Source organism: Meleagris gallopavo, chromosome 4 (assembly GCF_000146605.3).
Source record: "Meleagris gallopavo isolate NT-WF06-2002-E0010 breed Aviagen turkey brand Nicholas breeding stock chromosome 4, Turkey_5.1, whole genome shotgun sequence".
In the NCBI taxonomy this organism is placed as follows: Eukaryota; Metazoa; Chordata; class Aves; order Galliformes; family Phasianidae; genus Meleagris; species Meleagris gallopavo.
This window is the reverse complement of record NC_015014.2, coordinates 42,360,466-42,374,004: the sequence shown is the minus strand read 5'-3', so window position 1 is coordinate 42,374,004 and position 13,539 is coordinate 42,360,466. Positions and strand designations below refer to the sequence as shown.

Sequence of the window (13,539 nt, the reverse complement as noted above, 5' to 3'; positions counted from 1 at the left end):
GCATTCTTTGTACTACGTTACAGTGTATGCTGCAAGCTGCATTCCTTCCTCTTTTTCCATTCTATGGATTTGTTAATCATGGAAAAGAGTGGGTCAGATTACTCCATTGAAGACCTCATGCTGAAGCTGTAATTGATTTACCCTCTGTTCTTATTCAAGCAATGAACTTCAATGTTCAGCTTTTACTTCGTATATTCTAGCTATCAGTATGGGCTCAAAGGAGTTAAAAAGAGGAGAAATATTCCAGAACTTATGAGTCAAGTACTGCAATCAAAAAAGGACTGTATGTCCTGAAATAGATGGGAGAGGAGCAGTGCTGTAACCAAGTTTCCGTGTGAACCTCTGACTTTTCTAAATACCAGAAAATCTTTCCTCTCAGATCCCAAGTTTACCTTCCTCATCGGGCTTGTTGCTTCCTTTAACTGCACTGGGAGGGGACAGTTGCTTTGTAGGGTGAAATCCAGGTTATTGTTGTCCAATTTGCCTTGTTGTTCTTTTCCACAGCCATGTCCCATGGGCTTCAAAAACTGTGAGACAAGTGAAAAGTGACTTTTGTATGCACAGTTTGTGAGATCTTGCAGAGACAGCAATGAGTAAAATCTTGGCTGGATTAAAATGAAAGGTGAAACAATCAAATTCCTATGAGGACAGAGTTTCACCCAGTTCCTTTTACAAGATGATATTCCATGCAGGGAGAAGGCCTGACTGAAAACAAGAATGAAGTGAACTTCACAGAAGACACTGAATGTTTCCTTGAAATCTATAAAAAATATATTAAGTGGTTGTGGCATGTTGTACATCAAAGTTCTGGCATTCAACCTTTTGCATAACATTGATGATTCAGGCAGATCCCAGCCAGAAGATTGTTCTAAGGTAATCTCTTAGTCTTCCTTTATTTCTTCTAACAGTAAATCTAATTTTATTGGCTATTTAAATTCATTAGCTTTGCATTTTCTTTTATTTTATGTATATTTCAGTGTTGGAGAAGCGCTTCAAGCAGAGTTTGACCTAATGGGCACTAAGAAACATGATCACAAGGGGCCATTCCACGCTCAGGGGGCAAACAAGATGGTACTTCTGATAAGGGATCACCCACCAGCCATCCTGAGGACCTATAGCTCGAACTTCATAATATGTGACGAGGAGGAGGAGGAGGAGGAGTAAGAGGACGGCTGAAGGAAAGCAATCTCTCGGAGCTCTGACAATTCCAGTCACAGCCTTTCTGTTCATCTCCATCTATCCCCAGCAATAAGGAAAAGATGAAATTCATACAAACCATGCTTTAAAGACTGAGTGGGTGGCTGAAATATTGAGATGTCAGTGAGCATATGAAACAAGGAGATAAGAAAGGAGAAAGCTTTTTAAATATATAACATTTATGGGCAAACCTTAAACTCTGAAAGCATAGTCTTTGTAAAGAGAGCTAAAGTAAGTTTTTTTCCTGAAATTTCTGTACAGGAATATTTGCAGAGAAAGCCTGTAAAAACTGTTTATTTCTCTCACACCAGAGAATATTTACAGTGAGACACTGGGTTGCCAAATTACAGAGTGCAGTGTTATAAGAGTTATAAGCCTTATAAGGGTTTCTTCAGCTTCATGGAAGTGGTTTGGAAGGAGTCAGACAAGGTGACTGCTGCACTGGAGTCCTGTGAAGGTCTAGCCAGCACGCATGGCACACAACTGATACAATACCTGCATCCTCATCTTCTCAATTGAACCATGTCCTGTGTGTAGAGTGGCAGAGATGTAGCACCAGCAGAGTGGTGCTCAAAGCTTTAAATATCAGACCTCACATCTGAGGGCCTTTCTGCTCTAACTTGTATTCTAGGTGGTCATTTTTCTGCAGAGGAACTGTGGATCTGGTTAACATAGCAGGGAACATTGTGACACAGAAGTAAACACCAGTCATATCTCACTGACCTTCAGAAGTTTTTTGCAACCTCCATGCTTTTATGTCCATGAAGTTTTTCCTTATAAAATTACTACCCGCATATATTTCCCCAGTGATGTCAATGACTTTTTTTTTCCTCTTCACATTGCTGAGCAGTCTGGTTTAGAGTTTAGTGAACTTTAAACCAGAGGCATGGAGTGTTAAGAAAAACGTAATTTAGTTTTTCCTTGATTAATTACATCTTTACATTCATCTTATGTTTTTTTTCTTTCTTTTTTTTTTTTTTTTGCTATCTTAAAAAAAGAGTAAACATGTCAACTTGTTTGCCAAGATTGTGTGGAAATGCAGGATATATATATTTAGCACTAGTCACTCTGTTCAGAATGAGTAGGAAACCCATCAGTTCCTGAGGCTGTAGAAGATTTCCTCTGCACAACCTGTCATCAGCCTGCCAGAGCTGAGGATATTCTGTCTATGTACTTGAAATATCAGGAATGCATTGTTTATTTGCAGCCAAAGGGCTGAAAATCTGGGCTTAGAGTCTCTTTTCCAAAGGTTGCACGACCTGTGCACAAGCTGTACAGTCTGTGCCATTGGTCCTTACTGCACTGAAGCAGCTCTGGGAGCAAACTGCAGGCTGCACTCAACGGAAAAGCCACAGTGTATGAACCAGTGCCTGCTCATTCTCTTTTTGGAGACACACTGATTTTCCAAAGGCTCAGAATCATTTACAGCACTTACAGAATTCCCTTTATTAACCAAAGCCATGCTCAGAGCAGAGCATTTTAGCCAAGTTTCACTGCTTTAGTGTATGTTGGAAAGACCCCATTAGAATCTTTCATGTGCAGCTTGAGAGATGTAACTCATGCAGAAAATTACTGTGTAAAGCCAACATTTTGCTTAACTTATCAAACCCACAAGATACTAAAAACCATTCTGGGAGATTTAGCAGACAACAGTGGAAGTCCAAGAAAGAGTCGAAGAGCGGGATAAGCACACAGAGAAACTTCTCCCAAACATCCTGTCCCAGTTGTCCAAGATTTGTAGCTCAGAGGTTTCTTGATTTTGAATTTGCGTTTTTACATGTACTTAAAGGGAATTGAGTGCACCGTCAGTAAAATCTACCTGAAGGTAGATTGCAGATCTCTCTGTAGAATATTCTACAGAAGGATCTGGATGTGTTGGATTGATGAGTTGAAGCCAATTGTATGAAATTCAAAAAGATCAAGTGTCAAGTCCCACACTTTGGTCAAATAAATCCCTTGAGGTGCTACAGGCTTGGGGCGGAGTGGCTGGAAAACTACATTTAAGAAAAGGATTTGGGGGTATTAGTCAACAGCCAGTTGAATGTGAGCCAGTGGTGTGTCCAGGTGGCCAAGAAGGCCAATGGCATGCTAATTTCTACCAGAAACAGTGTAGTCAACAGGACCAGGGAGGTAATTGTCTTCATCACTGTCTAACTGATGTGTCAGGTTTTTCATCCTGAACAGCTCAGCTTCCAGTGACTCTTCCTGTGTTTCCATTGCTCCCATCCTGTCCCCAGTGATTTCTGCCTTGGATTTTACTTTCCCAATATTGCTGCTCTTGCAATATTCTTTCTTCAGAGCCCCATCTCTGCTTTTGCTCTTTCTAAAACACTGATCCCAACTTGGTTTTCTTGCTTGAAAAGTATACCTTTGCCTATTTAAGTCTGTCTAGCTTACTGGGATGGGAGATTCTTCCAAATTCTCTGCTGAAGTTTCATGGCTACTAATGAAGATGACATTTATGAATTATTGGTTCATCCAAGCTCATCTTGTTGTTTTTTTTTTTTTAGCAGGCAAAAAGTTATGATAGTTAAGCTCTGATAATTTTCGTAAGCCCAGACCTTTAAAAAGACCTCAAAGAAAGAGGAGAAAACATCATGTAATAGAAAAAACACAAGCATTCCATGAAGTCAGATGGTAAATCTTTCACAAGAGCTAGTGTAGCCAATACTTCTGCATCTCAGGTCAGTGAATTTGTTTAATGGATGACAAATGTGTTTATGACATATGATGTATGAAAGCTTTGCAGTGATCAGGAATATGAATGAATATATCAATTAACCAACAGCAGTCAGAAAGTGGGAAATAAGTTTAAACATACAGCAACAGTTTTCTGTAATCTATTTGTAAAACTGTCACTCACATTCAAATATTCAAGATTAAGGGCAGGTTTTCCAACCCTTTCCGAGGCATCTCCTCATCATGCAAAGCCCAATTCTGGCAGAATTATAAAGATTCCTCCTTAAATTTACTTTAAAGCTGATCCCATAACAGGCTCAACAAACTGTGTAGTCATTAGAGGACTCTGCATTATACAATATTGATTTCTCTAATATCCATATAATTATTTTGAGAAGTAAATTGCTAATAAAACTTAATAATCTTCCTGAAAAATTAGCAACATTAGCCTGAGACCAAGCTTGAAAGCCCTAAAGCTATTGTTTTGATAGCATTCCCAAACCATATGCTAATAATTGTACCTCTTTATCTGCGCTCTCCCTGCTGTTTTAGTACTTAACTAAACTATAATGTTAAATAGTTATTTTCAGCTGAAGAAGTTTATCAGAAAACATAAAGATGTCTTTGCAATTGTAATCTAAATCTGCATGTAAGTGCACCCAAAAAGTTCCTCTTGTGAAGTTATCTCCTCAGGGCTCCATTTATGGGTACTGCCCTGAGTTTAAAGAGAGTTTTTATATCCTAAAGTCTTAACTCCCTAAGTCACTGATAAGATAGGCCATACTTTCACTCCGTTCTGTTAGCTCGCACCAGTAAGTGCTGCCCCTGCTTATGCAGTGTAGGAGCAATACAGACTTTGCTTATGCACCCTATCCCTCCCTGGAGCCAGACAGAAGCTGCACAAACAGCCTGGGAATGGGTCTGGATGTGCAGGAGGTGAGTCCAGCCCAGCCCCTGGAAGTCTTTCATCAGCTCGAAATAGCGAAGTGGAGACAATGCCAGCAAGATGGGTCTTGACGTTGACTGATGCTGGGAAGTCTGTGGTGCATCCATCATGCAAATTGCTGGAGTTGCTCCATTCTTGCTGACCAGCCCACAGCCTTCTTCCTTTCTAGGGAGCTAATATGTCATGGAGACGCACTGCGCATCCTGCCAAGCCTGGCACTCCTCACCATGAGGCCTTCCTTATAGGTGCTGGAGATACAAAGAGTTTTTACTGTTTTTGCTAATATTGAGTCTATTAGGGTGATGATGCAGGGGAATAGCTGTTCATCAAATCCTAATGCCATGGAGAAAATGAGAAGAGAATAGTTGGCCAGCATACTGGGCAATGGGCTGCTTGCAATTTTGCAAGGGAATCACTGTGATAAAGAAGCCTTATTTCTGCATGAACTACAAATGAAAAAGTAGTCTTCAGATGACAGCAATAAGTGATGCTGGTGTTCCAGTCCAGTGATGCAGCCATAATGAGTAAAATCCCTTTGCTCTTCCTTGATTCCTGGTGCTAAAGTAAAATTCTCCAGGACAGGGACAGGTGTATATTCAAAAAGAGTATATGCAATTAACATAACTTCTTTCAGCCTTTTGTTTCTCTCCTGTCTCCTGCCCTATGCCAGTGCAACACTGCTGAGTATGGGCAGGATCAGACCCAAGGCCTCTGCTGCCCATCAGCCCCATTGGCTGCAGTGTGCAAATAGCAGGATCAGTGCACTTGGAACAAATGATGAAAAATAAACAGCCGTCTTCAGCCTGAAATAGATCTGGTAAGAGTTGCTGAGAATGGTATTACAAAAAAGATACATCACATATAGTCTTTGCTGCCATGATGCATGGCACAGATACAGCCATGGGTTAGTGCAGTACACCCAGAAATGCAAGAAGCTCCAGTCATCAAATGTTACTTGCTCACCTGTGGTTATTACCAAAAGTGAACACACTGCAGCTGAAGGTGGGACTGTGGCACACATAGAGGTGTACAAGGCAGCCAGCTTTCTGCTTATGAGCTTGGTCTGCCGAGCCCCCATTGGAATTAATGCTTAAATTGGCAGGATTTAAACTATCTTAGGTATTTCTATAAAATGTTGAGTCAGAATTCTAACTGCATTGGGAAAGCAAACCAAGAGAAATAAAACTAATAGTAGCTTCATTTCCACTCACTTTTGTGAAACCATTGCTAGAGCTTGGAAGCCACTTAGTATGGTTACACAGGAGAGAACAGTATGGAGTCCAGTGGGATGCCTTGTAGGATGCTGAACATCTCCAGCTCTCCCCGCAAAAGAGAATTAAGCCTCATGAGCTTCAGTTCACATATTCCACCCCTCAAAAAATCCTTTTTTGATGAAGACTCAGGAAACGACATGACACTGACATTTTTACTGGCACCAGAGCCTGTGTCTGGAGCTGGGCCTAGAAATTACATGAATTTGCATTTTTCCCCCTCTTCTTAAATCTACAAAGCATCCATCATTCACCATAACATGTCATTCTAACAAGCTGCGAGGCAGAGATAGTTTGCCTTTGAACCAACTAGTAGCAGTCAATGAATAACATCTAGGTAACCAGAACACCCTTCATCATGAACCTGATACCTTTAACAGCTAATTAAATCTGTGTGGGGATTAAGCTTTACATTGTATAGTTTTATGGTAACAAAACCCCAGCTTCCTAAGATTACTCTGAGCAGCTCCTTATCTCTGATGCTGAGATGTTTATCAGCAACATATGTTAAGAGCTCCTGCTATGTTTCCCAATGACCTTCAGGACTTAATCAGCCCAAGTGTCAGGGGTTCTGGAGCTGAAGACATATATTATGACACAAACTGCAGCGTTCAGCCAGGCAGAATAAAAATTCAGGGCTAGTCCAAAGAAAAGGTCTCTGTTGATTAACTTCTGTCCCTAATAAATTTGTCAATTAGTAAGAACAAACATTAACTTTGTTTTCCTTGTCCTCGCTGTTGCTTTGTTAGGTCCCACGCTGCGAGGTAATGCAGGGCGTGTACTCAAGTATCAGTGATGAGGGGAAACCTCAGATGATTCATGATTTGGGAATGTTTCACATAAAAATAGCAAATTCCAGCTTTATATCTGGAGGCTACCCGTGATATCCAAGCATGTTTTCCAGACACAGAACCACCAAAGAGAGATCCAAGTAGGGGGAAATTTCAATCCCTAGTTGCAGTGGCTCTAGGACTGTAGCCTTTTTTAGTTACATGCTGCTTTTAGAATCAGTGAGCAGTTCGTCCCAAAAGTCCAGCATAGTATGTGGGGACAATCACATCAGAAGAAGGATCAGCTTAAGACTTGCATATCTTTATGTGTGTGCAAAATACAATTATACAATTGCTATGAATATGAAAAATTTAGGCAGGGCCAAGGCGTGTTCATGAAAAGAATAAGATCCTTTTACACTACCTGTTGCATGAAGAAGGACCTAGTTATCGTGCTCGACTGCCCTTGAATTCTCCAGATATACTGTGTTTCTGCTGATGAGACCTAACACAGAGCCATCTCCAAGCTCCAAAACTTCCTATTTCAGGTGTGACTCTGCTTGACTTCCCACTTCAAATGCAGCAGCAATTCCAGTTCATTCTAGTAGTTCTTCTGAAAAGGAGGAGTCAACCCCATCAAAGCTTTTCCTCACTCCTACTTAGCTGCTTATACTGATATGTTTATCCCTAATCTCACAAATGTCTCTTTAGTTGCAGCTTACAGGGCTCAAATCCATGGAATCTCCCTTGCACTTCATGGGTAAGGATAATACTGAACCATGCTGCATAGCTGCAGAATGGAGATAAAGCCAAGAATATGTGAAGCGTTTGCAGATTTGCACTGTGTCTACTGCTTCACTGAAAATAGCCATTTTGGAATGTAAAACATCCACCAGGACAGATGTAGCCTGACTGGAGTTTAGCTGAACGTGCTGTATTCAGAATACAACAGAAAGTCCAGGTGTTTTCAAGGATGTAAAAGCCATGGTCTAAGAAAAGAATTGTGGAACAGGGTGCCAAATACACAAATGTATTTATAGAAGCTTTGCTTGCTCTTGAAACTATATATATGTATTTTTTTTTTTTTAATTTAAGCTAATTTCCTCTTCTAAACCAGGTGTGTGCCTGTTCCCAGATTTCCCAGGCACTGTAAATGAAAGCTCATTAAGCAGAATGGCTCTATTGCAACTTCATCAGTCTGCGTTACGGTGGATACATCTTACAGGTACTGCAAACACACAGGGAAGCACGTGATTATGTATGTGTGGCACGTATCATGAGTTGCACCATCCTGGAGAGAAACCAAAACTAAAAAATTTAAACATCTAAGCTGAACATTTCAAACTTTGGAGGAGCTTCAGATCTAGAGCAGATGAACATTGATGACTGTCTCCGTTTGTGTTCCTGTGCCAGGAATTTCCATCATGTGGTTATATCAGCATATAATAACAGACAGAAGAAACAATGTTGAAGAATACTGGGGGGAGAGAGAGAGAGGATGCTGAGGAATGCAACATTTTCTATCAAGTGTAGTCTACTGGCCAGAATATTGCCTGGCAATGAAAACAAATGTCAAATACACACACGAAAAACTTACATCCTTCCTAGGAGCCCTCACAGCAAAACTGAGAAGCATCTCACTTATTTTGCTGTCTGATCTCCCAGCTCTTGTTTTCTCAGTTGTAAAATTCTTTACCTTCAAGGAGAGTAATGGAGAAACACCTGAATCTGGTTGCCAACAGCTGTGTAGCTGGGGAATTCATCTAGTACAAAGAAGGTATTTGCCCTGGATTCAGCCCTGGCAGAGTTCACTGGTGATATCTCCCACTTGCTGGGCAAGTGATCTCATTATGCAGTAGTCTACAAAGATCATATTTCAAACTGCAATAAGGAGATGGAGAGTTCAAGTCTAATGCTGTGGCTTAATTTCTCTTGTGCATTTCTTAACATAAACTGTTATGATTCTTGGAGAACTAGTACCTTAATGGTGGTCAAATTGAGAATGCAGGTGTGCACAGAACAGAAGAGAAAGTCAAAAAGTAGAAAACAGAGTGAAAAGATGGCAGGTTTAAGTATAAGGATTCAAAATAAAATGATGCATGGTTACATAAGAGCAAGGGCCAACATTTCAGCTGTAAGTGAGATGGAAGAAAGACAAGTGGGAAAAAACCAAATAAGTCTTTAAGGACAACTGCTACTCCTTGGGCAAAAGCCACAATACAAATGGATTAACCACTCCCTAACTGAGCTCTACAAACTCAGAGAAGATTCAGGCTGTGTAAAACACAGTCTTCTCCTATGAGCCATTCTTTAAATTCAATTACTTCCAACCACTAAAAATTACTGAAGTTTCTTTACTATAGGTACCCTCAGAAATGCTCATGGACATGTACAATGGTAGAAATATCTAGATTTGTTAAGTGGCACTTACAATAACTAGCACTTGATAAGTTTCCCTGTCAGTAGACAGGATATAAGTAAATACAGGCAAGAGAAGATTTACCTATAACCCCCTCTGCTCTAAGTTTCCAATCTCTTATAATAAAATGAAAAGTTTTATCTATTAAAAATGTTGTGACCCCCATAAGGCTACAGAACATTGATAGAAAATGTGAATAGTACAATATCATTATATAATATATATATTTATATTTTAATATATTACATTTATTTCTACATAAGGAGGCTATAAATACTGTATATGCCTTATATTCATGGTTCCCAGCATCTGACTTTATAGTAAGAACAAACAAACAAAACAACCCAACAGTATAAAAATACAAAAAAGAACTCAGTAGAAATAGCTTTACATTTTAAAACCTTGCAGTCTGCATTGTGTCTATCAGTAGAGTAGAGCTCTGGGACTACAAGAGCACAGTAAGAAGTTGTCTGACAACTACAATCTCACCATTTGGAGAAGATTGGAGCTGCCATGAAACCAGTCACAAATTCCCCAGACTACATAAATCACAATCTCTGCTGGTGCAAACAAACTTTGAGTTTGTCAGTGACAGATGTGACTTACACCTGAGGAAGAGGGATGAGAAGAGAAGGCAGAGTGCCTTTTGGATAACCCATCAAGACCACAGGGCTGTCTATGGTCCCAAAGTAAATTAACTCTCCCTCTCTACCTCTGCCCCAGTGACAGTTCAGAGGGGAATTTCCCACAGCACTCCTGACTAGCTCACAGGTGATCAGGTGCCTGGCAAGGGCTGAGGGTGCTGGGGAGGGTGTGGGCAGAGACATCACCATGGTAGACATGCCCCATGCACCCATGTTCCATCATCACACTGCTCCTCCTAATTAATCTCACCAAGTACATCTTCCCCAAGGAAATGGAGATCACGAGGTTTAGTACAGCAACATTTTTCTCCACAAAGGACAGAGATCACCTCCCCCACCTATATTTAGCCCAGCCTATGTTTAGCCTTAGGCTATTGGTGAGTGCCAGAGCCTTGAGCTGGAGGTTCCCTTTTTTGTTTGTGGAGGTGCAGGCATGGGATAACTCTGAGAAACAAGAAGCCAGCACTGTGCTGTTTCCTTCCTGGAGTCCAGCCGGGAAAAACAAAAGAGCAGGGCTGTGTCTTTATTTCGTACAATTAGAAACAGTTGAGCTGAACACCATGTCACTGTCCATGTTGGGCTCAGCCTGTCACCAAGGTCCTAAAGGCCATCACGCTGCTTCTGCCATAGAATTGGCACTGCACCCACAGACCGCAGCTTCGTGTCCTCAGCCACAAGTGTCTCTGGAGGATAGCACCCCACAGCCTGGCACTGCCTTCGGGCTGCAAGATGCTTCTGTATCCTCTTCCTGAAAAAATAAATGTCTTTCCCTAGGCCCACGGCCACAGTCTCTGTACACACCAAATGTGAATACCATCAGCCAAGGCAAGGAAGGCACATCCCAGGGGATCTGGAGCCACCAGTTTCGGCCTAGAGTGGTGGGGACGCAAGAGGCACAGGGCTGTCATATGCCAGGCCATGTGCACGGGGCAGCACCGGGGAGGCCTCCTGGGCACACAAGAGTTCAGTGTCCTCACTGGAACAGACCATGGTGTCCATGTCGTCTGAGTGGTACCCCGACTGGTAGCCACTTGTCTGGTTGGAAGCCTCGGACATGACAGACTCATTGCTCTTGCTGGGCGCTAGTGTGCTGCAAAAATACCAGATAGGTCAAGTCAGAGAGAAACAGATTTGTCTTCTGGAGGACAGGTGGGTGACTCCTGTGGGCAACTGCTTCACATCACAGCAACAATAAAAGCAAAACAGTGAATTCAACAAAACTGGCTTTAAGCCCTTCAAATGTGTGCTTGGTTATAAGAAGAGATATTTTTATATGTCCTAACTAACCCTAATGAATGAAAAATACTTAATTTTATGATAGTAGGGAGTTGGATTGCAACTGCAGATGAGATAAAACTTTGATATGTTTTGTACAATACAGCCACAGTGCAGTCATAACTGCTATACACCTTTGTTTATACAAAATAATTCCTCTGAGAAGCTCTCAGAAAGCATAAGTCAGATGAATGCCACTGTATTTCCTGTGAACTGCACAATCAAATCCCTGTACAATGCTCTGAAAATACATCCAGGTACATCCTGAAAACTTGAGAGCTGGTTTCAGAAGAAAGAAAGAAAGAATAACAAAAATAAGAGCTCTTTGTCATCCCAGTTGTGTGCACTGGCTCAGTTCCTTCAAGGGGTGGTTGATGCTTTTGCAGATGGTAAATACAAGTCCCTTCTATGTTGTGCTACCTTCCCTCTCTTGGTACCAAATGCAGATGACCAGACGTACAATAAACAACTTTTCTTTGTGTGGTTTTAAAAAAAACAGTAAGAAAAGTTTTTGTATTTTAATAAAATATCAGTGCTCTGAATTACTGCAAGAAAAATATCATATTCAATCGTATTTGCAGCCTGGACCTTACCTGAAGGGTATTTTGACTTGTTTATCTTGCTCTTCCAGTGTCTTCAGCTCTTCAGATGCAAGAACCATCCCACTGTCTGTCTGGTTTTCCTGTAAAAGTGGTAAAAATGCATTAAATGGAAAGGGGCTTAAAAAAAAAAAAAGAAAAAAATAAACACACATCAATAAAAGGAAAAGATATACAAAGAGCAGACAGTCTCACCTCCTGAACAACTTTTACAGTGGTTACCAATGGGATATCTTCAAACGTTTTCACACTCACAGGTCGGCTTTTTCTTTTGCTACCTTGTCGGTACTGACTGAAAAAAAAACCAACACAAAAACAATCACTTTGTGTCCTCTATCCACAACTTGGCTGAAAACAGCACAGTGATATCAGAATCCTTTTATCTCTCTACAGAGAAATTAATCTTTTTGTCAAAACATGTTTTGCAAACCTCAAAATATCCATTTATTGAAAAGGACAAACTGCCTAACAAGTGACAAGCTTCTGACCTTCTACTCCTGACAACCTTGATCTCTGAACAAATTCTAAGAAACAGATTTGAGAAAACAGCTCCTTTCCTCAGTTACGCTGGAGGGCTTCACTTCCTGCAAGCTTTGCTCAGAAGTATAATAAACAGAGGAGCCTGGAACAAAGACATGTGTCTCTTTCTTTGGGTTGAACTTCTGGGACCCCTGCCTGGACCCAAGACAACAACAGCAGACTCAGCAGACTGACGCCCTTAAACCATGGGGATCGGCACAGGCAGGGCTGCATCTCTCCTGAAGGCTCTTCTCCAAAAGAAGCCCTCTGGTCAGGATGACATCCATAAAAAATATGAGACCAAAAAATAACAAACAGAAAAACTGGAGTTTCACAGAGGCACTAATAAAGCAAACACAACAACCTTCTCTCTAAGTGAATCTGGAATAAAATGAATGTTGTCTCAGTTAAATAGCTCTAGGACCATCAGTTCAGCTGAAGTATGAAATGCACTGTGACTACCTAGTCTTTTCCAGCACCACAAAGAAATGTGATCCTGCAGTACCCCAAATTACTGGGAATCCTGTCTATCTTTGATGTGTGTAACACAAACAGTGAGGGAGAGGGGTTCAGACGGCACCTTGAGGAAACCACATGAAGCCTGCCAGCAGAGTCCTTCTTTCTGCTGATGGTTGGATCCATCTCCTGCCCTCCTCCTTCCTCCTACACTGCAGCAAGTACCCCAGGACACTCAGAATCTAAACTGCTCCATTTGCTCTTAAGCAGCATTTGATGAGAAAATGACATTCTCCCTTACATACTATGGAATGAAACCTCCACAAAGGCCCCATGCCCAAAGTTCTCACAAGATCCAGCATAAGCCTTCACTTAAGTGCATTACTATAAATTCATTACTGGGGGACTCACCCCTGCTATGACACCCAACTATCTCTACAGGTCTACCGTGTATGCTCCTGCAGCACAACAGACATAAGCAGTGGACAAATCCCAGTGACAACACTGTTTGCCTCACGTTCCCCTTAGCTATCAGTTCATGAGCTATTTACCAACATTCCAATTCAGGAGGAGAAATGCCAGGCAAGATTCCAGCTAAGGTTGGAAAAGATCATCCAGTCCAACAAGTCTTAATGATAGATCTATTACTGTTCGTATTTGAGGGTGCTGCAATACCAGAGCTTGAGCACACCTGATTTGGGTCAGTACAACTCTGTTCTATTTCTTAAAAACTAATAATACTCTTCAATACTCTTGCCTTTTTT

The 13,539-nt window shown here is 41.2% G+C and overlaps 1 long non-coding RNA gene across 1 annotated transcript; it reads right to left on the bottom strand.

Moving 5' to 3' along the window:
- Positions 1–10,667: 10,667 nt before the first annotated feature.
- Positions 10,668–13,164, bottom strand: LOC104910747. The gene is made up of 3 exons (XR_793381.3): positions 11,996–13,164; positions 11,795–11,883; positions 10,668–11,016 (listed from the first exon to the last, which is right to left on the bottom strand). It is a non-coding gene; the product is annotated as an uncharacterized LOC104910747 (long non-coding RNA).
- Between the last annotated feature and the right edge of the window lie 375 nt (positions 13,165–13,539).